Below are 22,692 nucleotides of genomic sequence, written 5' to 3' on the forward strand. Positions count from 1 at the left end.
GGCTGTAGATTGACTGCATTTTTTGAATGGAATGTTGTCATATTGGCAGTTAACTGGAACAATATATGGATTCATTCCTCTTAAACTTGCTGACTAGCTAGCTAACAAACAGTGCAGAGAAATTCTTCAGAGTCATTATTTTACAGAGTATCTTATCACAGCACTGGAAAATCACAATGGCTGACCTATAGCCCATCATAATAAGTTATGTCCATTCTGGTATTCTAATTCCTAATGGTATGGTATCGTCTTCAAATCTTGATATTTGGTTGTGCTGACAACCAAACACAATTCAATATCACTTTTAAAATACAATCAATAGACCATTAACTTGTCGACAAGTTAACAAATGATATGTTACTTTCACGTCTCCAACTCAACAAAAAAAGTTAAAGAATGTAATAAACCAGTGGTTGCGTTGTCAACGATACACAATTTAATATCACTTCTATAATAATACTTGTAATACAGTCAATAGCCTAAAGTTAAGGCTATCTGACGCTGGGAGTCGAGAAGCAGTTGGTAAGTTTAATATGACAAGAAACATGGAACGACACAATGTAGGAGTAGCGTCTAGACATGAACAACAGAAAACAATACTGCCTGGGGAAAGAACCTAAGGGAGTGCCAGAGGTAATGAGTGAGGTAAAGGAGTCCAGGTGTGTCTGATGATGACGTGCAGATGCGCGGAATGATTGATGCCAGGTGTGTGTAATGATGGATCCCAGGATRGGAGGTATACCGGCGACGTCGAACGCCGGAGGGGAGGAGCGGGAGTAGACGTGACACTATCTTACAAACGAATGTAACATTCGTCCTTAAAATGAGTAACACAATGGTCACATTGAAGGTTACTGTAACTATACATGTCTTCCTRTGTAATCATAGAAAGCGTGCATGTTCAAGATAGCATGCATAGGTTGTTGCAGGTCTGTGGGGGTCTTCACAATTACTGTAATAATCTGCATAGAATCTCGAACAACATTGATCACTTGCACCGTGTACTTTTTCTGTAATCTCAACTGCAATCCAGGTCATTTGGTTCTGCTGTTAGATGAAGCAAAATGATAATACATAGGCTACATGTTTTGTGTCATCACAATTTTACACTGTATGTATTCCAAAACTTAACTTTAAATGGTTGAAAGTTCAGTGGTAGACATTTTGGTGACAACTAAACAAAAAAATCCATTGGAATTTGGTTGTGCTTTTAGATGACTAAAAGCACGGAGATAACACATTGGAAATTAATCTAAACCATTAGCTGTCTTTTTGACCAAATACTACCCAATTATCCACATTGAAATGATGTGGTGTGCCCAGTTTGAAATCATTGCGACGACATGTAGCCTAATCAACTAGACATTAGAGGCATTAAACACTGCAAAATGGGCTACTCAATAACATGTTTTCAGTGTGGCTCGTAAAARCTGAATTTTAATAGTGTATGTCTGAGTGTCTTTAGTAATATTAAACAGTCTAGTTTGTAAGCCTATTTAGGAGAAATGTCACCCTACGTGATAAACTATGGGCATAATCACAGTATGACAAAAAATGAAATACACATGGTTGAATAACATCCACTCTAAATCAGTGATTATTAAAGTGTTAATATACATATACTGAACAAAAATATAAATGCAACATGCAACAATTTCAAAGATTTTACTGAGTTACAGTTTATATAAGGAAATCAGTCAGTTGAAATAAATTCATTAGGCCCTAATCTATGGATTTCACATGAGTGGGAATACAGATATTGATCTGTTGGTCACAGATACTTTTGATTATGTAGTGTATGTGGACACCTGCTTGACTTGCTTCCATTCAGACACAAGAGCGTTAGTGAGGTCGGGCACTGGTGTTGGGAGATTAGGCCTGGCTCGCAGTCGGCGTTCCTATTCATCCTAAAGATGTTCTATGGGGTTGAGGTCAGGGCTCTGTGCAGGCCAGTCAAGTTCTTCCACACCAATCTAGACAAACCATTTCTGTATGTGCCTCGCTTTGTGCACAGGGGCATTGTCATGCTGAAACAACAAAGGGCCTTCCCCAAACTGTTGCCACAAAGTTGGAAGCACATAATTGTCTAGAATGTCATTGTATGCTGTAGTGTTAAGATTTCCCTTCACTGGAACTAAGGGGCCTAGCCCGATCCATGAAAAACAGCCCCAGACCATTATTCCTCCTCCACCAAACTTTACAGTTGACACTATGCATTTGGGCAGGTAGTGTTCTCCTGGCATCCGCAAAAAACAGTGATACATCACTCCAAAGAATGCGTTTCCACTGCTCCAGAGTCCAATGGCCYCGAGCTTTACACCACTCCAGKCAACGCTTGGCATTACGCATGTTGATCTTAGAATTGTGCGGCTGCTCGGCCATGGAAACCAATTTCATGAAGCTCCCAACGAACAGTTCTTGTGCTGACATTGRTTCCAGAGACAGTTTGGAATTTGGTAGTGAGTGTTGCAACCAAGGACAGAAAATGTTTACGTGCTACTCACTCCAGCACTCGGCGGTACCGTTCTGTGAGCTTGTGTGGTCCACCACTTCGCGGCTGAGCTGTTGTTGCTCCTAGACATTTCCACTTCACAATAACAGCACTTACAGTTGACCGGGGCAGCTCTAGCAGGGCAGACATTTGACGAACTGACTTTTTGGAAAGGTGGCATCCTATGACAGTGCCACGTTAAAAGTCACTGAGCTCTTCAGTAAGGCCCTTCTACTGCCAATACAGTGCCTTCGGAAAGTATTCAGACCCCTTGACCTTTTCCACATTTTGTTAAAGTTACAGCCTTATTCTGAAATGGATATWAAAAAATGCCACAATATACACACAATACCCCATAATGACAAAGCGAAAACKGGTTTTTAGAAATTTTTGCAAATGTATAAAGAACAGAAATACCTTATTTACATAAGTATTCAGARGCTTTGCTATGAGTCTTGAAATTGAGCTCAGGTGCATCCTATTTCCATTGATCATCCRTGAGATGTTTCTGCAACTTCATTGGAGTCCACCTGTGGMAAATTCAATTGATTGGACATTATTTGGAAGTGCATGTCAGAGCAAAAACCAAGCCATGAGGCTGAAGGGATTGTCCGTAAAGCTCAGAGACAGGATTGTGTCGAAGCAAAGATCTGGGGAAGGGTAGCAATTTTTTTTGCAGCATTGAAGGTCCCCAAGAACACAGTGGCCTCCATTATTCTTAAATGGAAGAAGTTTGGAACCACCAAGKCGCTTCCTAGTGCTGGCTGCCCGGCCAAACTGAGCAATCGGGAGAGAAGGGCCTTTGTCAGGAACCCGATGGTCACTCTGAAAGAGCTCTTGAGTTCCTCTGTGGAGATGGGAGAACCTTCCAGAAGGACAACCATCTCTGCAGCACTCCACCAATCAGGCCTTTATGGTAGAGTGGCCAGATGGAAGCCACTCCTACAGTTAAAGGCACATGACAGCCCGCTTGGAGTTTGCCAAAAGACACCTAAAGACTCTCAGACCATGAGAAACAAGATTCTCTGGTCTGATGAAACCAAGATTGAACTCATTGGCCTGAATGCCAAGCGTCACGTCTGGAGGAAACTGGACACCATCCCTACCGTGAAGCATGMTGGTGGCAGCATCACGCTGTGGGGATGTTCTGCAGCAGCAGGGACTGGGAGACTAGTCTTGATTGAGGCAAAGATGAACGGAGCAAAGTACAGATAGATCATTGATGAAAACCCGCTCCAGAGCGCTCAGGAGCGCTCAGGAGCTCCAGAGCGCTCTCCCCAGATACAGGTGTGCCAAGCTTGAAGCATCATACCCAAGAAGACTCGAGGCTGTAATCGCTGCCAAAGGTTCTTCAACAAAGTACTGAGTAAAGGGTCTGAATACTTACAGTATGTAAATGTCATATCTGTTTTTATTTTTTATACGTTTCCTTACATTTCTAAAAACCTGTTTTAGCATTTTCATAATGGGGTTTTGTGTGAAGATTGATTTGGGGAAAAAAACTATTTAATAAATGTTTGAATAAGACTTTAATGTAACAAAAAAATTGGGAAAAGTCAAGTGGTCTGAATACTTTCCGAATGCGCTGTATTTGTCTATGGAGATTGCATGGCTGTGTGATCGAAATAGCTGAATCCACTAATTTGAAGGGTTGTCCACATAACTTTGAATATGTAGTGTACCTCAAATAAAAGGTAGGGGCGTGGATCAGAAAACCAGTCAGTATCTAGTGTGACCATCACACTAGACCATCACTTCACATAGGTGATCAGGCTGTTGAGTGTCACCTGTGGAATGTTGTCCCACTCCTCTTCAATGGCTGTGAAAAGTTGTTGGATATTGCCGGGAAATGGAATGCGCTGTCGTARACGTCGATCCTGAGCATCATAACATGCTGAAWGGGTGACATGTCTGGTGAGTATGCAGTTCATGAAAGAACTGGGACCTTTTCAGCTTCRAGGAYTTGTGTACAGATCCTTGCGACATGGGGCTGTGCATTATCATGCTGAAACATGAGGTGATGGTGGTGGATCAACGGCAAGACAATGGGRCTCAGGATCTCATCATGGTATCTCTGCGCATTCAAATTGCCATCGATAAAATGCAATTGTGTTCGTTGTCCATAGGTTATGCCTGCCCATACCATAACCCTACTGCCGCCATGCGGCACTCTGTTCATAACTTTGACATCAGCAAACCACTATCCCAAACGACGCCATACACCTGGTCTACTGTTCTACCAAATTCTCTAAAACGACGTTTGAGGCAGCTTATGGTTAAGAAATTAACATTAAATTATCTGGCAACAGCTCMGGTGGACATTCCTGCAGTCAGCATGCCAATTGCGCGCTTCCTCAAAACGTGAGACATCTATGGCATTATGTTGTGTGACAAAACATTTTGGAGTGGCCTTTTATTGTCTCCAGAACCTGTGTAATGTTCATGTTGTTTAATCATTTTCTTGATATGCCACACCTGTGAGGTGAACAGATTATCTTACAAAGGAGAATGCTCACTAATAAGGATTTAAACAAATGTATGTAAAACATTTGAGAGAAATWATATTTTTGTGTGTATGGAACATTTCAGGGATCTTTTATTTTAGCTCATGAAACATGGGACCAACACTCTACATGTTGCGTTTATATTTTTGTTCTATGAACAGTACKAGTCAAAAGTTTGGATACACCTACTCATTCCAGGGTTTTTCTTTATTTTACTATGTTCTACATTGTAGAGTAATAGTGAAGACATCAAAACTATGAAATAACACATGTAATTGTAACCGATGTGAAATGGCTAGCTAGTTAGCGGTGGTGCGCGCTAATAGCGTTTCAATCGGTGACGTCACTCGCTCTGAGACCTTGAAGTAGTTGTTCCCCTTGCTCTGCAAGGGTCGTGGCTTTTGTGGAGCGATGGTAACAATGCTTCGAGGGTGGCTGTTGTCTGTGTGCAGAGGGTCCCTGGTTCGAGCCCAGGTAAGGGCGAGGAGAGGGACGGAAGCAATACTGTTACATAATCATGTAGTAACCAAAACAGTGTTAAACAAATTTTTTATAATTTTTTTTATTTCACCTTTATTTAATCAGGTAGGCCAGTTGAGAACAAGTTCTCATTTACAACTGCGACCTGGCCATTATAAAACAAAGCAGTGCGACAAAAACAACAACACGGAGTTACACATAAACAAACATACAGTCAATAACACAATAGAAAAGAAAAATAGAAAAATCTATGTACAGTGTGTGCAAATGTAGAAGAGTAGGGAGGTAGGCAGTAAGTAGGCCCTAGAGGCGAAAATAATTACAATTTAGCATTAATACTGGAGTGATAGATGTGCAGATGATGATGTGCAAGTAGAGATACTGGGGTGAAAAAGAGCAAGAGGGTAAGTAATAATATGGTGATGAGGTAGTTGGGTGTGCTATTTACAGATTGGCTGTGTACAGGTACAGTGATCGGTAGGCTGCTCAGACAGCTGATGCTTAAAGTTAGAGAGGGAGATATAGGACTCCAGCTTCAGAGATTTTTGCAATTAGTTCCAGTCATTGGGAGCAGAGAACTGGAAGGAAAGGCGGCCAAAGGAAGTGTTGGCTTTGGGGATGACCAATGCAATATACCTGCTGGAGCGCGTGCTACGGGTGGGTGTTGCTATGGTGACCAGTGAACTGAGATAAGGCGGGGCTTTACCTAGCAAAGACTTATAGATGACCTGGAGCCAGTGGGTTTGGCAACGGATATGCAGGCAGGGCCAGCCAAAGAGAGCATACAGGTCGCAGTGGTGGTGGGTAGTATATGGGGCTTTGGTGATAAAACGGATGGCATTGTGATAGACTACATCCAGTTTGCTGAGTAGAGTGTTGGGGGCTATTTTGTAAATGACATCGCCGAAGTCAAGGATCGGTAGGATAGTCAGTTTTACAAGTGTATGTTTAGCAGCAAGAGTGAAGGAGGCTTTGTTGCGAAATAGGAAGCTGTTTCTAGATTTCATTTTGGATTGGAGATGAAAGAGGGAGGGGGAGTAAAGAACAGGGCCACTATTTTGTAAATGACATCGCAGAAGTCAAGGATCAGTAGGATAGTCAGTTTTACAAGTGTATGTTTAGCAGGAAGAGTGAAGGAGGCTTTGTTGTGAAATAGGAAGCCGATTCTAGATTTGATTTTGGATTGGAGATGAAAGAGGGAGGGGGAGTAAAGAACAGGCACACATCTATCTTCGAAGAGCAGCAACGCACAGAAGTGTCTCGACATATTGTCACCTGACATCCTCCCATTCCCTGGTGCTGTGTCGGCTAGTCCAAGGGATTCACAAGGGCCTTCGCTGCCTACACGACACAGGGGCGTGGGAGAGTGAAATATCAGAGCACATTTAACCACTTCTAGATTTTCTCTCTGTATGTCTCTTGACTGTTGAGCAAATAATATGACAGGAATAGGACTGACCTGCAATTTGCTCAGATGTTTTAAATCTCACATTTCTTTAGGTTACAATGACATGACGTCGATAAGTCATTTCCATTTCAAAAACAGGCATCTTATTGTATGTGTGTTTGGGCATCAAGTGTGTGCAGGTGTGTGTGCGCGCGTGTGTGTGTGTGTGTGTGTGACTGCGGCAAGTCAAGAGAGTGACCTGGGTTAGGGGGGTGAGATGAATTTGGGGAAAAGGGGGATACAAATCTGTGAAAAGCTAAGGGAGAGTAGAGCGCACAGCTGGAGGCAGATTGGCATGTAGCAGAAAGAGGAAATAAGAGCTGGCCACTGGACCATTTAACGACTGGAACTGGGTGGCACAATATCAATTGTCCATCCCTGTTTCTGATCAGAAGGATGATGCACTCCAACCACCAAATCTATCATGAACTGATTTGATTTCCAATGAATCCTACTGGGGAACTTCTAAAAAAGAGTACACTGGAGAGGCTAAAGGGTTAGGTGAAACAGGGTAACTCAAAATCAATGATTACCTTTTAGACTAGGGCGAAATAATGAGGGACTGTCTTGGAGGTGTCTTCTCCATCAGTCTCGGAGGCTTTAGAGGAAGGTAGAAAGAGCCAATCAGAATATGAGGCAATGAAAACCAGCCATTGTGGAAATCCTAAGTGCTGGAACTACAACAGGCACTGAGACCGTTGTGCTTAGGTTCTGTTGTAAAGAGCGTGACTCTCTCTCTCTCCCTCCCTCCCTCCCTCTTTCTCAGACTATTTGGACACCAGAGGAGGCTGGTGAGCGGAGCACAGCATGGCTCATAATAATACATGGAATGTAATCAAACTCATGGAAAAACAGTGTCTTACAGGAGCAATTAGGGTTAACTGCCTTGCTCATTTTTCACCTAGTCTCTGGGATTTGAACCAGCAATCTTGCGGTTTTCTGGCCRAATGCTCTTAACCGCTAGGCTACCTTCCACCAATACCATAGCAATGAATTGACGTTCAGGGCACTGAGGGCAGAGGCGCACAGGACCATGCCTCCGAGGTCACTCTGATGGGGAAAGGGGAACTTTACAGTCGGTAGGCTTGGCTTTAGACAGTGTCATGGTATTTAAGGCTCTCTATTTCTCAGCAAACAGCTGTCAGCATCTCCTTAGTCTAACTCCACCAAACTGTGTGTTTTATGAGTTGAAGTATGATCAGTAAATGATCATAAATCCACAAGTGAAATTGGTTGTGGGAAATAGGCATGGAAGTGGAAGTTAGGCTCTGGTCACTGGGAATAAATCTAGCCTGAAAGAGAGGCACACTGTTTTTCAAACCAGTAAAGAATAATATAGTAAAAATCGGAATTACTTCACAACCGATCATCATACTTTACAGCTATGTTTCCCAGATGACTGCATGCATGTGGCGAGAAAAACTGGACAAAACAAACAATAAAAACGCAACCGCTATCATTTTAACCGGCATAACCGCACGGCTTCGAGTTTAGTTGATTTTTCCAAAACGACTCCAAAGCCGCGGGACGCCTTTTGAAAGTAGAAAACAGAATGCATGTGATTTATGCAGCCCCTACACATAAACTCATTCCAAATGAGGCCGATGTTTAGGTCGAATCGTAAAGGAGCTCCCGTTCTGACCTGTCAGCGTGTTCCTTGACCACCCATAAAAGTCCAAGTGTTTCGGAGATGACCTTAGATGGCCTGGGGCCAGGGGCATGGAAGTCTTACCATATTGTTGTCAGAGTAGGAAATCAGCAGAGCACATGAAAGGAATACATTCCAGGTTTTATGGGCCAAGGCGGCTGCTGAAGCCTTTGCTCGGGAGTGAATTCATGTACCCCATTGCAAGGATTAATAACACCGGGCTCATTAGTGCATCCCCACTACCGAGACCCCTGGCGGGAGGCATGATGGGAAACGAACCAACTGCATCGCACACCATGTGTCACGCCCTGACCTTAGTTCCTTTGTTATGTCTCTATTTTGGTTTMGTCAGGGCGTGAGTTGGGGTGGGCATTCTATGTTTTTGGTCTATGTTTTCTGTTTCTATGTGTTTGGCCGGGTGCGGTTCTCAAWRAGAGGCAGCTGTCTATCGTTGTCTCTGATTGAGAACCATACTTAGGTAGCCTTTTCCCACCTGTGGTTTGTGGGTAGTTGTTTCCTGTTTTGTGTTGTTGCACCTTTCAGGACTGTTTCGATTTTCGTTTCTWACATTCACTTTGTTATTTTGTATTTTCGTGTTCAGTTATAATGAATTAACATGGACACTTACCACGCTGCGTTTTGGTCCGATCTTTCCTGTTCATCAGATGAAGAAGATCGTTACACCATGCTCTCTTTCGCAAATCATCATCCTCTCTCGAACATTTTTATTGTAAAGAATGTATCTGACTAMTCTATCATGGAAGGTCCCTCAGTATATTTTCCACTGTGTAGACAGATTCCACACGTTTTAATTGCTGATATATTTCTTTCTTCAATGGCTATAAAATGCCATTTGGCGTCACTTCTTCTTTCTCTCATCTCCTTTTACWAAAGTTGTACTTTGGGTCAACAAAGATGAGGATGATCAAGGTCCTTATAAACCACGTCATTTTTACCATCGCTATTTCAGAGCAATGGTAAAAAAAAATGACGTGGTTTATAAGACCTTGATTGTCGGTCAATTTCTTCCAAATTTGAGTCATGCACATATTCTTAATTTCCTCAATGACATTTTACATCCCCCCCCCAAAAAAATTGTTGTTGTAAAATGTATTCATGCTTGATATGTGTGTATGTCATTACAGATACTTCACTCTGGCGGAGAGCATATTACCATGTAGTACAAGTCTCTCCCTTCTCAATCTCCTGCCAGCCAGTCACTGAGGTAGCCAAGGGAATTCTCCACTATGTATGCAGCACATTACACATAATCCAATGTATGAATTGAAGCTATATAAAAAAAATATATACACATGACTGCATAAAATCACAGGAATGTTACTTATTAACGTTCCACAGATAAGCCTCCGTATATCTCAGGATGCTGTTTCTGTAGCTGTACTCCCTGCGTATATATATATATATATGGATGGAGGTGTGGATTATTGTTGCGTCCTGTATATCTGGGGGATGTGTTTAGCCTAGGCTGAGGCTCAATACTTGGATATGAGAAGGAGGTTTTTAGGGGGCTATGATAATCCACTGTGTTAAGATAAATCTTCAAAGTCCGGTACCTACGCTGCTTACAGAGAGGATTGAAAGGCACGCACTGTATTTGATCCCAAGGCACGCCAACATGATTTTTGGATTACTGCATTACGGTAGGTGTCAACCTTCGGGCCTTCTGGGACAGGGACACAATATGTAAGACGGGGCGTCATGGTGAAGTGTCAGGCTTGGTGTGCACATTATGTCTGACTTTTCAACCACTCTTACAACTAGGAAAAAATCTTTCAAAGTACAATAGGCCTAGATAAGCAGTATTCTAAGCTTGAAGTACATCATTCTGGACTGGAGTGTCCTATTGATTTTTAATGGCCTGTGTCAAGGCAGCAATCCCATTCTCCATTTGCACCTTCCGGCAAGTTTAGTGTAAAATATTAGTCCCGCTGACAATTGTCTGTTTTTTAATGAACTATGGTGATATTGCTGTGATTGCATGTATCTTGTGAAACATGTGTCAATGTTTTCCATTACATGTTGAAATACGGAACATATTGAGGCTAGTCTGTGGATTCAAATGATCACTGCATGGTTTTGAAAACCATTATCTTCTCTTAGTGAATCATGGATAAAACGTGAGCTTGTGAAATCCAAGATGGATGCCAGTCATTTGGCCTCCATCTCACCCTCATCCTCATTTTAACATCAACCTTTGTTGACCCACTTCTCCCCATCCATCCCATTCCATGCCAGAGGAATCGACATGAGGGGCCAAGCAAAATGGCAGGTGCTAAAAGTTTGGCTGGATATATGTGATCTGTGGAACATGAGGCGTAAGGAGTGTGGAGGAAGGGGGAGGGATAGAACGATGGCAGAGTTGTATCGACTCTGCATCAAGCCTTGGAAGATAACACACCCTTGACAGGCACATTCTCTTGGCTGGGGTGGGGGGGGGGGGGGCAAACAGCCTTGCACTTCAGCGAACCCACAGCCACCAAGACACGGCAGTGCTGCTCACCCCGAATGCTCTATCCTACAACCACTATTACTGCCGAACAAGGTGGGCTTTTATCACATTGCTAATCTTGACTCAGAAACTGCATTTCGGTACCCTCTTTATTTCCCCCCACCCCTTTTTGGACAGGGAGTACTCCTGCTCTGCCTCAGTGTGGTTAAATCAGTGAGTCAGAAGTGAGAATGTAGCTTCTAGAGAAACACAGAGGAAAGCCCTAACTGACTCGCTATGCTAGTGGGAGGATGGCTTTGTAGCATGGTTGAAGGCTGACCCGCGGTGAAACCGTGCCATTGCCCAGGGATCTCTAGTACCTCTCTGGGGGGCAGCACTTACTTACAATGCTAGACTTCAGTGCACTTCTCTGTCTGTCAATCTCAGTAAATGTCTAGCTAATATATTTATATGACTTAACTTACTTGCAGAAATTATTCTTGGCTTTCAGTACATTTTCTCAGACATCAATCAAATAATAAACAATTTAATCGTTCATTCAACAACGGTTTAATTTTTGGTTCTGAAGGAATTCATCCAGTGACAAAATGCAATTAGGGACCACAGAATGGAATTGTATTAAAACATTCCCTGTAATTTGMCAGCTCCATGTTTTAGATGTATTGGAGCAGGCCACACACTCATGCACCGCACACTCATATATGCACACACACAGAGACCTGTGTGCAGCGGACCCCTTCAATATTGAACACAGGCGCAGGCCWTGCGTCTCTGTATTTACATGTAAATGGCCTACAACAATCTGGGTCCCTCCTGTACTGTAGGATTCCTCCAGAAGGCTGGTGGATGGATGGGTGACGACTAGTCAGATGGAGAGACCACATCAGATGCGCTTGCATGGCTCTGGAGCCAAAGCACCAAAGGGAGAGCCTGGCAGTCAGGGAAACAGCAGGGACTCCCACATACATTGTGGCGGCCCATAGCGGGTTCAGTCTAATTGGAGAGAAGCACAGTGTCGAGTGTAAAAGCAAAGAAACCTGTGTCAGAATGAAGATTTTTTWTTWWTTTTTTTATTTGCTTACCTGTTACCCCGAACAAGGTCCAGCAAAGTAGAAAGTGAGAGATGGACCCACTGGGCAAACACTGGTTGAATAAACATTGTTTCCACATCATTTCAATAAAATTACGTTGAACCAACGTGGAATAGATGTTGAATTGATGTCTGTGCCAAGTGGGGAGTAACCGTGTTCAATTATCTTTTTTTTTTAACCCAGAGGGTTGAGAGAAATGTATGGGAAAGTTTGGTTATAGTACAACCCATTGACAGCAACAGTAAATGAATGCCTCCACCACAGCCATACGAAGAGGTGTCAATACAAACTCCCTCAGGTTGGATTTCCCTGAAGTGTAGGGGTCTCGCGTGACAAGAAARGCTGAACAGCAACGATCACGAGTCTCCACGTTACACGGGGAAGGGAAAGGAATCTGCCTGTTCCTTTGGATCGTCTGTCGAGTGTTTGTCATGTGTGTCGTGTCCTTCTGTGCTAGCAGGTTAGACGTGATGGAGGTCTAGACACATCGACCGAACATTCTGTCGGTCAGGGAAGGGGAAGCTTCCTTTTGAGGATCATCTGATTGCTTTGGACCTTGCTAGAACAGAACAGCTGGGACCAGTTGGCCCCAAACTCGGCGCTAACGCTCGGGGTTCTGTTTCAAAAATCTGTTGTATAGGCAATCAACGACTCGCCCCCCCCCCCCCACAAATGCTTGCATTTTATTACTCACTCATGCACATAGACATCTACATACAATATTAAGTTGTCAGATAATGTGCCACTCACCAATGTATAGATTAAAAAGGTTTAGAGCCCAATTGAAGTGTAAAGCCCACATAAAAATGTAGGTGATAAAGCAGACGATGGGCTTGAATATCCAATGAATTTGTCTTGAATATCCAATGAATTTCGGCTAGCAATGAGCATGAAAGATACAAAGAACATGACAACTGCTAAGTAAAAACCCCCTTGGGCTGGTATAAAGCATCATCTTTCCTTATCAGCTCAGTAACAGGGGATCCCCTATGAAAAGGGACGTTACACGACTCTTTCCAATCACACAAAGAAAGTGTGATGAAGCTGCAGAGGACATCCCAACATAATACATACATGTAGGCCTGATTGAAGAGTGGCCCCCCCACCTCCACACCAGCAAGAGCAGCGATCACACCTTCTGCGAGTACGCTGTCAAAAGGGGAGCCCCGGGCTGAAGCAGTGTGTGTGTGTGGGACACAGCGAGGTACATTTGTGTGGGAGGTGTTAGAGTTGAGACCCCTTCATACACAGTCAAAAAGAACAACGTCTGAAAACAGTACTTGATCATGTCGTTACCTATGGGGTCTTGTTTCAGGCTGCTCATTCTCTGTCGTGATAGGTATTTTGTTGAATTCTGCTATGGTATTTTGGTATTTGAATTAGGCTGTTATGGTGGTATTAGTCTAGTGACCTTTAATCAACAGCAACACTCAGCTTGGGTGGTTCGGAAAGTCCTTATACTTGATATATTGGAAGAGCTGTGGTCTGTGTCCTAGTTTGTGCAATATCAGGCCACATCTCAGTTGTTGAGGACAAGTCTTTTGACCTTTGAGGTTCCTGTTGCTTGCAAAAGTTTGGGGTGTGGTGAGAATTGTGGGTAACCAGGTACACCTCTGATACCCATCTAGTCTATGTGTGTGTGGGTGGGATTGAGYTAAAGTGAGTCAGTGTGTGGGTGGAAGAGTGAGTGGGTGGGCGGCTCCAAGTTTGCGTACTTTCTCTTTCTCATTTTACCTTTCATTTTCTTCTCTCCTGCCACAATATCGTGTACAATAATATGTGACAGCCAATCGCCCTCTGTTCATAGGGATTTATTCAATGAGGCTCTCTTTCAACGTGACAAAATAAGCTAATTTGAGACATCCGGATTCCACCTAACACTGTCCATTCTGATCTTGACAGGCCCAACATGGCTTGAGGGTCAGTGCAAGGGTAAGGCAGGTACGTTCCACTTTGTGCTTTTTGTGTTCTGTGACATGCCTATAAAGGGTATCTGCCTCCCCCATTGCTCCTGCCTGCCTGCCTGCCAGTGCCTGTGAGTGTAGCCGAGGTTCCCATAGCAGGAAGCGGAGTCTGTGACCCTGCTCCTGCCTGCAGCCTGCTGGTCCTCCTCCCTGCCGAGACCAGAAGGCCTGCTCCCGAGCTCTGCCAGCTCAGCCACAGTCTGGGCCACTGATGTCATAATGGCAGGAGCCTGTAGGCGGCTGCTATTGGTGAGTCGTACTAACACCGGATTCCGGAGTGCCATCAGCTGGTTGTGTAATATTTGTTTTCTTTGTTTTTGTGGGTGGGCAAAGAACTTTAGGTAGAAAACAAGATGTTCTTCAACACGCTTGTTAATTAACGCACCTGTACACTTGGTGATGTGTAGATGTTGATGTGAAGGTCTTTAGGGTCTTTGGAAGGATTTTGAACACAAGCAGGTATTGAATTTTAGATTACCCTTTGATATGGGTGCCCTCCCCACGTCTGTGTTTATGGTTTGGTCCTATCTCCAGTAAAGAGCAGCAGCAGGAGCGAACCATCACATTTGGTGCCCAGCGTGGGGGCGGTTGGTGAGCTGTCACGCTCCAACTATCCCATGGAGTTTTTCTTCTGTCTTTCCAGTACAATTTTGACTAACCTCATTTGCATCTGCTAATTAGATCCTGTTAGCATAATTCATACACATGACACCCTTTTGAAGCCAATGAATAGATACATCTCCAGACAACTCACAAAGAGCATATAATGAGGTTCAACTTACTCATAAATACATGTTTCTGAAGGGAGCAAACCACGAGGGAAAATCAGATGCATCATATTTTGTAAACCACCTGAAAACCGACACTGGCTGACCAGATTTAATTTTAAAAAAAAACTGTGATTCTGGATTTTCTGGAAACCCGATTTGCCGTGGCATGAAATACAGAGATTTCGTGTGCAGGATATTTTTTTGCGTAGCTGTTGCCCACTCCGCGTCCTACGTAGCTGCTGCTCAGTTCTCCGCTGCCGCTTTGATCAGTGATGAACGCCTTTGTCAGGTGTAGCCTWCACACTTTATGTTGTACACAAAGSACATGGTCAACATGTTCAAACTATTCGCATTCCGTGCCTAAGTAGACTATTAAGCATGAGCACGATTTCATGTGATTTCTTTTCAGGAGGCCGAGTTAGGCCACATGCAGCTATTTACATGTTGTACACAAAAGACATGATCAATATGTTCATCCAAACTCGCAGATTGTTTTTTTTGCACCCGTGCAAAACTCAAGAAGGGAGTTACATGCAGATATKTTGGCAGCATGTAAAACACAAGCAAGACAGAGACCTAGTCTAATTAGTGATTGAATGTCATTTTTTTCATCATCATTGCCAACATTGGCTGTAGCAGGAGGCAGACAGGCAGTCAAAGTAGCAGTGTTCCTGTTCAGCAACTCTGGGTAGCGGCTTCGATATGGCAGCAACTAGAAAGATTAGCCTGCATCATCACACAAAACGCTGATTGTTTTTTTCTCCAATGCAGTGAATGTGTCGGGGACTGCATTCTGCTTGTGCGACTGCAATATTCGTTACAACAGACAGAGACGGTTGTAGCCTTCATAAATWGCCCATTTCAGCTGTCCAGAAATATGAGGCAGAGACATAAACTACATTCACATGGTTCAGAAGAGTGAAGAGAGAATTTTAAATGTGTATTTATTTAACCTTTATTTAACTAGGCAAGTCAGTTAAGAACAAATTCTTATTTACAATGACGGCTTACCCCAGCCAAACCTTAACCCGGACGATGCTGGTCCAATTGTGCGCCGCCCTATGAGACTCCCAATCACGGCCGGTTGTGATACAGCCTGGAATCAAACCAGGGCCTCTAGCACTGAGATGCAGTGCCTTAGACCYCTGCGCCACTCGGGAGCCCTTTGATAAATTTGTAGGAAGGTGGAGTGTGAGTAGCAGCTAAGTATATTATTATAATCGTTTTTTGTTGCTAACAGTGAAGAACGTGATTGGATCCATAGTTTTGAGAAAGCGGTTTACATTGGGGCAGGGCAAGGCTGGGGCAGGGCTGGAGCAGGGCAAGGCTGGGCAGGGCAAGGCTGGATCAGGGCAGGGCTGGAGCAGGGCAAGGCTGAGGCAGGGCTGGAGCAGAGCAAGGCTGGGCAGGGCAGGGCTGGGGCTGGAGCAGGGCAAGGCTGGGGCAGGGCTGGAGCAGGGCAAGGCTGGGGAAGGGCAAGGCTGGATCAGGGCAGGGCTGGAGCAGGGCAAGGCTGGGTAAGGGCTGGAGCAGAGAGCTGGGGCAGGCAGGGCTGGAGGCAGGGCAGGGCTGGGGTGGAGCAGGGAACGTGGGGCAGGGCAAGGCTGGGGAAGGGCAAGGCTGGGGCAGGGCAAGCGGAGAGGCCAAGGCTGGAGCAGGGCAAGGCTGGAGCAGGGCAAGGCTGGGGCAGGGCAAGGCTGGGGCAGGGCAGGGCTGGAGCAGGGCAAGGCTGGAGCAGGGCAGGGCAGGGGTGAAAACTCCATATTCGCAGCTATGGTCAACTTTAAAATGTTCAGAAACCATTGCCAATGCATATATTGAACCAGCACAGCAGGTATTTGTGTTGTGTTCTATTTAGAATGCACTTTTGTTGAAAATCACTTGTAACATATCCATAAAATACAGTGACGTTAAAGATGACCACAGATGGTATGACTGGTTCATAAAGACTCAATTAAGAATCTGAGAAACCCTACCATTCATTTCAAGTCAAAATAGGCTGTTTGCAAATATGTTTTCTCAATAACACATGAATCTTGATATATACATGTTAAAATATGCATAAATAGGCATGGGTATGTTTCATGATATACTTATGCAATATTGCCCGAGGGGGTGTGGCACAGTACATTGCCAATAAATATACCACGTCTAAGGGCTGTTCTTAAGCACAACGCAATGCGGAGTGCCTGGATACAGCACTTAGCCATATACCACAAACCATTGAGGTGCCAACGTAATTAGAACAGTGAACAAGTATTTTTACGTCATACCCATGGTATATTGTCTCATATGCCACAGCTTTCAGCCAATTAGCATCCAGGGCTCAAACGACCCGGGTTTATAAAGGATATTCACTGAGGGAAAATATATAGATAGAGTAGCTTGCAGGTTGTCAAAACAAGAAGAGGCCCTCTAAGGAGTTGAGCTGATAACGGCCTCATCATGATCTATTCCTGATGTAGCTTCGCAGCATCTGTCAGGCTGTAGCACCCAAATCTGGGGCTCATTTTCCACGTTAGATTGAAATGTTACCTCTCGTTAATATCAGTCTCCCTAATATCTACAGTATGTATTGGCATGGTAGTCACGTAGCAGGTAAGATGTAATTACAGAGTGTGCTCAAATTGTTACATAGTACTTTAAACATTTTTTTTTAAATGCATTCAATATTCCGACCAAGTCCTGTAATGTAGCTGCAAAGAGAGAGAGTAAACTAGCCAAGCTCCAAGTCTTGAAGTTGTTCCGAAGTGAAGAGGTGCATCTGCATGCTACAGTAGGGAGGCCCCAGTAGGGAGCCTTGAGTCATCCCATGTGAAGCATGGCCTGGCCTGACTAGAGGCTACAGGACGTGAAACCAGTAGGGAGCCTACGGTGTGTGCGCGTGTGGATGCACGCTTATAGTATGTACTATATATGTGTGATCCCGTCTGGTCTCTCCAACCGCTTGATCTTTCACATTTCACAGGAGGGACAGGAGGCTGCCAGGGTGCAGCCGGAGCCTGGGTACAGTACGTTAGCAGTGCCCGGCATTCATTAGCACCTCCCAAGCTGTCTGCACTTTCACCAAACGCTCTCTACCATGCACTCACTAGCTCCCCGCTCCCTCCCGTCACCCTGCTCAAAGGCCTTCACGCGTTGGCTTCACTTAGCCACAGCTGAGGCCTCCATCTTGGCTTGGTCCAAGTCAACTTTGGTGGAGTTCACCCACCGACACTCAGAAGGCGGTCAACTTCATTGAAGTCTTCAGTAGTAGTAGTAGTGATGCGATGATCAACTTTAGCTTGCTAACGTCTATCAGTACACTCTTGATAGCATTAGCAGTGCTTGGAAGTCAACTATAGATGATTTGTAAAATGTTCTACAGTGCTCATTTCTCCTATGATCGCAATCAGTTCACGAACAATAACCAGCCTCAGTGGAATCCCCCATCATACCATCACAACAACCAAATCCCCGCTCAACCCCTACTACCATCCATCTAATCCCCCAGCAGAACAAGCCTATAATCTCTCCACCAAGTATCCATATCATGGTACCTCTCACTGTCACCCTTGACTGGACAGAGCTGACTGTGAGCTGATCAACACTAACAGGTGCTTATGAACTACACTGCACCGTGGCAGCTACGCTAAGAAAGAGGCCAATCTGCGAAAAAAGGTGATTGAGAAGGTGAGTGAGAAAATAACCCGACCCCGACTCCCCCACTCACCCTTACTGTGGTTTATGTCGAGCACTCAGGCGACCGGGTCACTTGGTTTTTTACACTTTACACCACCGTGCGACTTCATGACGCCACTCCTGAAAGAACGATGGAGAGAGGGATGGAGGGATGGGGAGAGGGAGATGTGAGCAGTGACCTGAGGTCTGAATCTGTGAACCCTGATGCTGCAGCAGGCGACATGGCACATTCTGGGCTGATGAGTGAAGTGTCGCTCTTTCTTTCAACCCCCACCCCTTTCTCCTCCTCTCTCTCTCCCTGTCTCTCTCTGTCTCTCTCCCTCTCCTTTTCCTCGCACGATCAACAGGCAGGGGATACCTCAGAGAGCTGAGATCAGGGTGCAAAGAACACAGCAGGAGGGGTGTTTACCATACTTCTGGAAGCCTGCCAGCCACTTGCCTTAATAACAGGATTATGCCTATACCACACAGTATCACACAGTACCACACAGTACCAGTGGAGAGTGGTCCTGTTTTTCACAGTGGATTTTTTGGGGGGCTGACACACTGTCCTCTCACTGTTACCATTAGAATATATTATTACTGTAGCAGACTGGGATGCCTAATGCTTTGAGAAAGACATTTTGGCATTTAGCATTTTCGCTAACACTGTTTGGTTGCTTTGAGGGGTATGTTTGGGTTCTTGTTTGAAGGGCAAGTTAACATTCTGGGTCGAAAGGCATATTTTAGTTACCAGTGCTAATAAACTGGTCTGCGACCAAAAGGCTCCTGAACAGCTTCTACCRCCAAGCGATAAGACTGCTGAACAGTTAGTCTATGGCAACCTCGATTATTTACATTGAGCCTTTTTTTGCACTGACTCTATGCGCACTCACTGGACTCTACCCACACACTCACACATACTTACATTGACACTCCAACACACACGCGCACAAAATCAGACACACGCGTACACACACTTTTGCGCCTATCACATACGCTGCTGCTWTTCTGTTTATTGTCTATCCTGATTGCCTAGTCACTTTTACCCCTACCTACATGTGCATATTACCTCAACTACCTCAACTACATTGACTAGGTACAGGTTACTCCTTGTATATAGCCTCGTTATTGTTATCTATTGTGTTACTATTTTCTATTTTGCTAATTGCTAATGTTCTTACTTTTTAACTCTGCGTTGTTGGGAAACGGCTCACAAGTAAGCACTTCGTGGTGAAGTCTACACCTGTTGTATTCGGCGCATGTGACACATGCAATTTGATTTGATTTACTGTGAAGTAAACGAGACAAAGAACTAGCCCAACACATATGCAGTAGTATGTCTTGGAGCTATTTGATCGGAGCAATGTCTGCTGAACCTTAACCCACCGCGGTTCACTTTCACTTTTAGCTGTCGGRCTCATCTCTGCAGCAGCCTCCACAGTAGTTGTGTTAGCCCGCAGGCTAATGTAAATGCTAAGGGCTTTGAGGGCTAACGCAGACTGACGGCCTGTACCACGATCGCATTGTGCTCATCTAAGCCGAAGCATGTTCTGACCGTCCATCCCTGAGCACTCGCGTCCCCTTCCAATCCACTCAAACAGATAGGGCACACTGACAGCCACTTGGTTGGAATTTAGTTTCAGGCCAATTAGCTCAACAGCAGATGAACCCCAAAAAGCAGCCAAGCTGTTCCGCAAAATACTGCCGAACAAGGGGGTAATGGTATTTGATAGGGGAATGTATTTCGATGCTAACCCACGTCGTGTTCAATATAATCATGTTAGATAGGGAAGGAGGGCCTGGAGTCTTGGGGCCAATTAACGCCTCTGAATTCGTCTTGCTAACTCATCATGCAGAGCCTCTGTCTGTGTTAGCATATGTAATGATCTGGAATTAAAACACTTCTAACTAAGCATACTATCGTAAAGGAAAACTAGATCATTCTGCTTTATTCTTGTTGGAGTATGTTTGATCATCTGCCTGATATACACTTTACAGTATATAACACTTTACTCTCTCAGTCAAGAATACAGTAGTATTCTTTATGCATAGGGATCCTGTCCTTATGGAAAAGGAATGTATATATAGAGGTTTAACTGTCATCGGGTATGGATGCATTAAATCCACCATTCAAAGGTGTTATACTCATTAACACATGCCTTCGGTTAAAATGCACCAACAAAGAAAGAAAAAGACCTAGATATTTTAAACTGATAGTGTCTCGTTGCTGATGATGACAGTAGGTATTACATTTTGTACAGTGCTTAGTAAATATACGTTTTAATATGTATGAAATAGAGTTCCTCAACAAGGGCGTAAACTCTTTCAATTAATTTATTAGAAAAACAGTGGATTACTTTTTGTCTGCATTATTTCTTGGTCCACAATTTCAAACTACCCAGATCAATAAATCGTCAATAGATTGACACAGGTGGACTTTAAAAAATAAAAAACGGCAACATTTTCACATTGTAAGTGGTTTTGCTTGTAGCCCCTTTTTTTGATAATGAAAACAAAATCTAAGTTGTAGTCCAAGTATTCAGACAGTGAGACAAAGGTGTTTATCAGCACTGTTGCTTTTGGACTGGCATTGTAGCGAACATCCTCTGAGGCAGAACTGCAAAGAGGCCACCGCTGACTCCAACTAAATTTAGGAGCTACCGCGCATATGGGACAGCCTGTTGGGCCCGTCATGGGCCTCCACCATGCCACGAAACAAACGAATGGTGGGCGAAAAGGGAGAACATTTATAAAGCCAGCACCCACGCCAGTTTTTTTCCTCTCCAACTGAACAATACCAGCATTGTTCAGCAGGGGCTCTGGCATGCCTGACGGTGGTTCATTGTTTGTGCAAAAATCAACAACTTGGAAAATAGATTTTGAAATGTCTGGTTTCAGGTTGCAATGCAGGTTCACTTTGAGAAGACTTTTAGCAGTRCAAAATAAGAGCAAAATAACATATGTTTGTTCAATAAAAACTTACTTTGACAGTCTGATATATCCAATTTCGATATTGATATTCAACTACAAGAAATGAAAATAAGTAAGAAGAGGACTGTGGGCCAGTCAGAGAGAGAGAGAGAGAGAGAGAGAGAGAGAGAGAGAGAGAGAGAGAGAGAGAGAGAGAAATAGAAGAGAGAGCAAAGTTGAGGACAATACTGGGGCCTCTGCTAGAGGGAAGAGAAAGCCCTGACCCACCCTGTTTGTTGAGATTCTGAAGAAGCCAGTCCTCCATTCCACTTGACCCTGGATGGATGTAAACTAAACCATCACTCGCCACGATGCTGTGCCCTCCCGCTACAGCACGTCAGTCCCCTTTGTCCTTCGGCTCACCATGAGCTGTTTGGGTAGATGCTAAAGGCAAAGGGCACATACCCAGAAACCCGACCCTCCTCTTCAACCCTCCTCCTCTCCAACTCCCCCCTTCACATTCAGTGTTGGCCTTTGTCTGTCTTAATTGAGCCCCCTACTCCATTTAATGGGCTGTTTAATACTTATTGAAACAGAGCTAGTGCTGCGGGTTAAATACGTCTTAATGCGCCACAGCTAATCCCTTCATTAAAAGAGTTGTAAGGCTGGTCGAGGGTAATCCCTTCATTAAAAGAGTTGTAAGGCTGGCCGAGGGCCGCAAGGTTGCGTCCATTAATTAGGGGGTCTCTCTCTGCGCCCCTGTCAGGCCGTATGGAGGGGCGTAGAGGGGCATAGCAGCGGGCTGTGAATGGTGGGAGAGGAGGAAAGGAGAAAGATGGATGCAAGCATCAATACAGCAGGGAAGAACAGGGAGTTGGGAGTTTCTTTAGGTATCAAAGCTTGTCATTGAATGAGTTTGCTCTGTATACATTTCTTCAGCACCATTTTATTCTTACGAGAATAATGTTGAAGGTGAATAATTATGGGGAGTTCAAGGTGAATAATTACGGACATCAAAATTCATTGAATGTGGAGAACATTGAATGTTTTCTCACAGCATGTTGATTATTTCAAAAATACAGTATATTCCAATTTTACAAATCACAACCATATGTGTAATCTATACAGCATTCAATTGGAAAATAATGAATAATATTACGGAATCTTTTCCAAGTGAGTGTCTAAATAAATGAATTTTGTAGTCATTGTCATAACATTATAGTAAGTCATGTGTGCATGTATAGCTGGTGTACA

Source organism: Salvelinus sp. IW2-2015, linkage group LG31, assembly GCF_002910315.2.
Source record: "Salvelinus sp. IW2-2015 linkage group LG31, ASM291031v2, whole genome shotgun sequence".
Taxonomy (NCBI): domain Eukaryota; kingdom Metazoa; phylum Chordata; class Actinopteri; order Salmoniformes; family Salmonidae; genus Salvelinus; species Salvelinus sp. IW2-2015.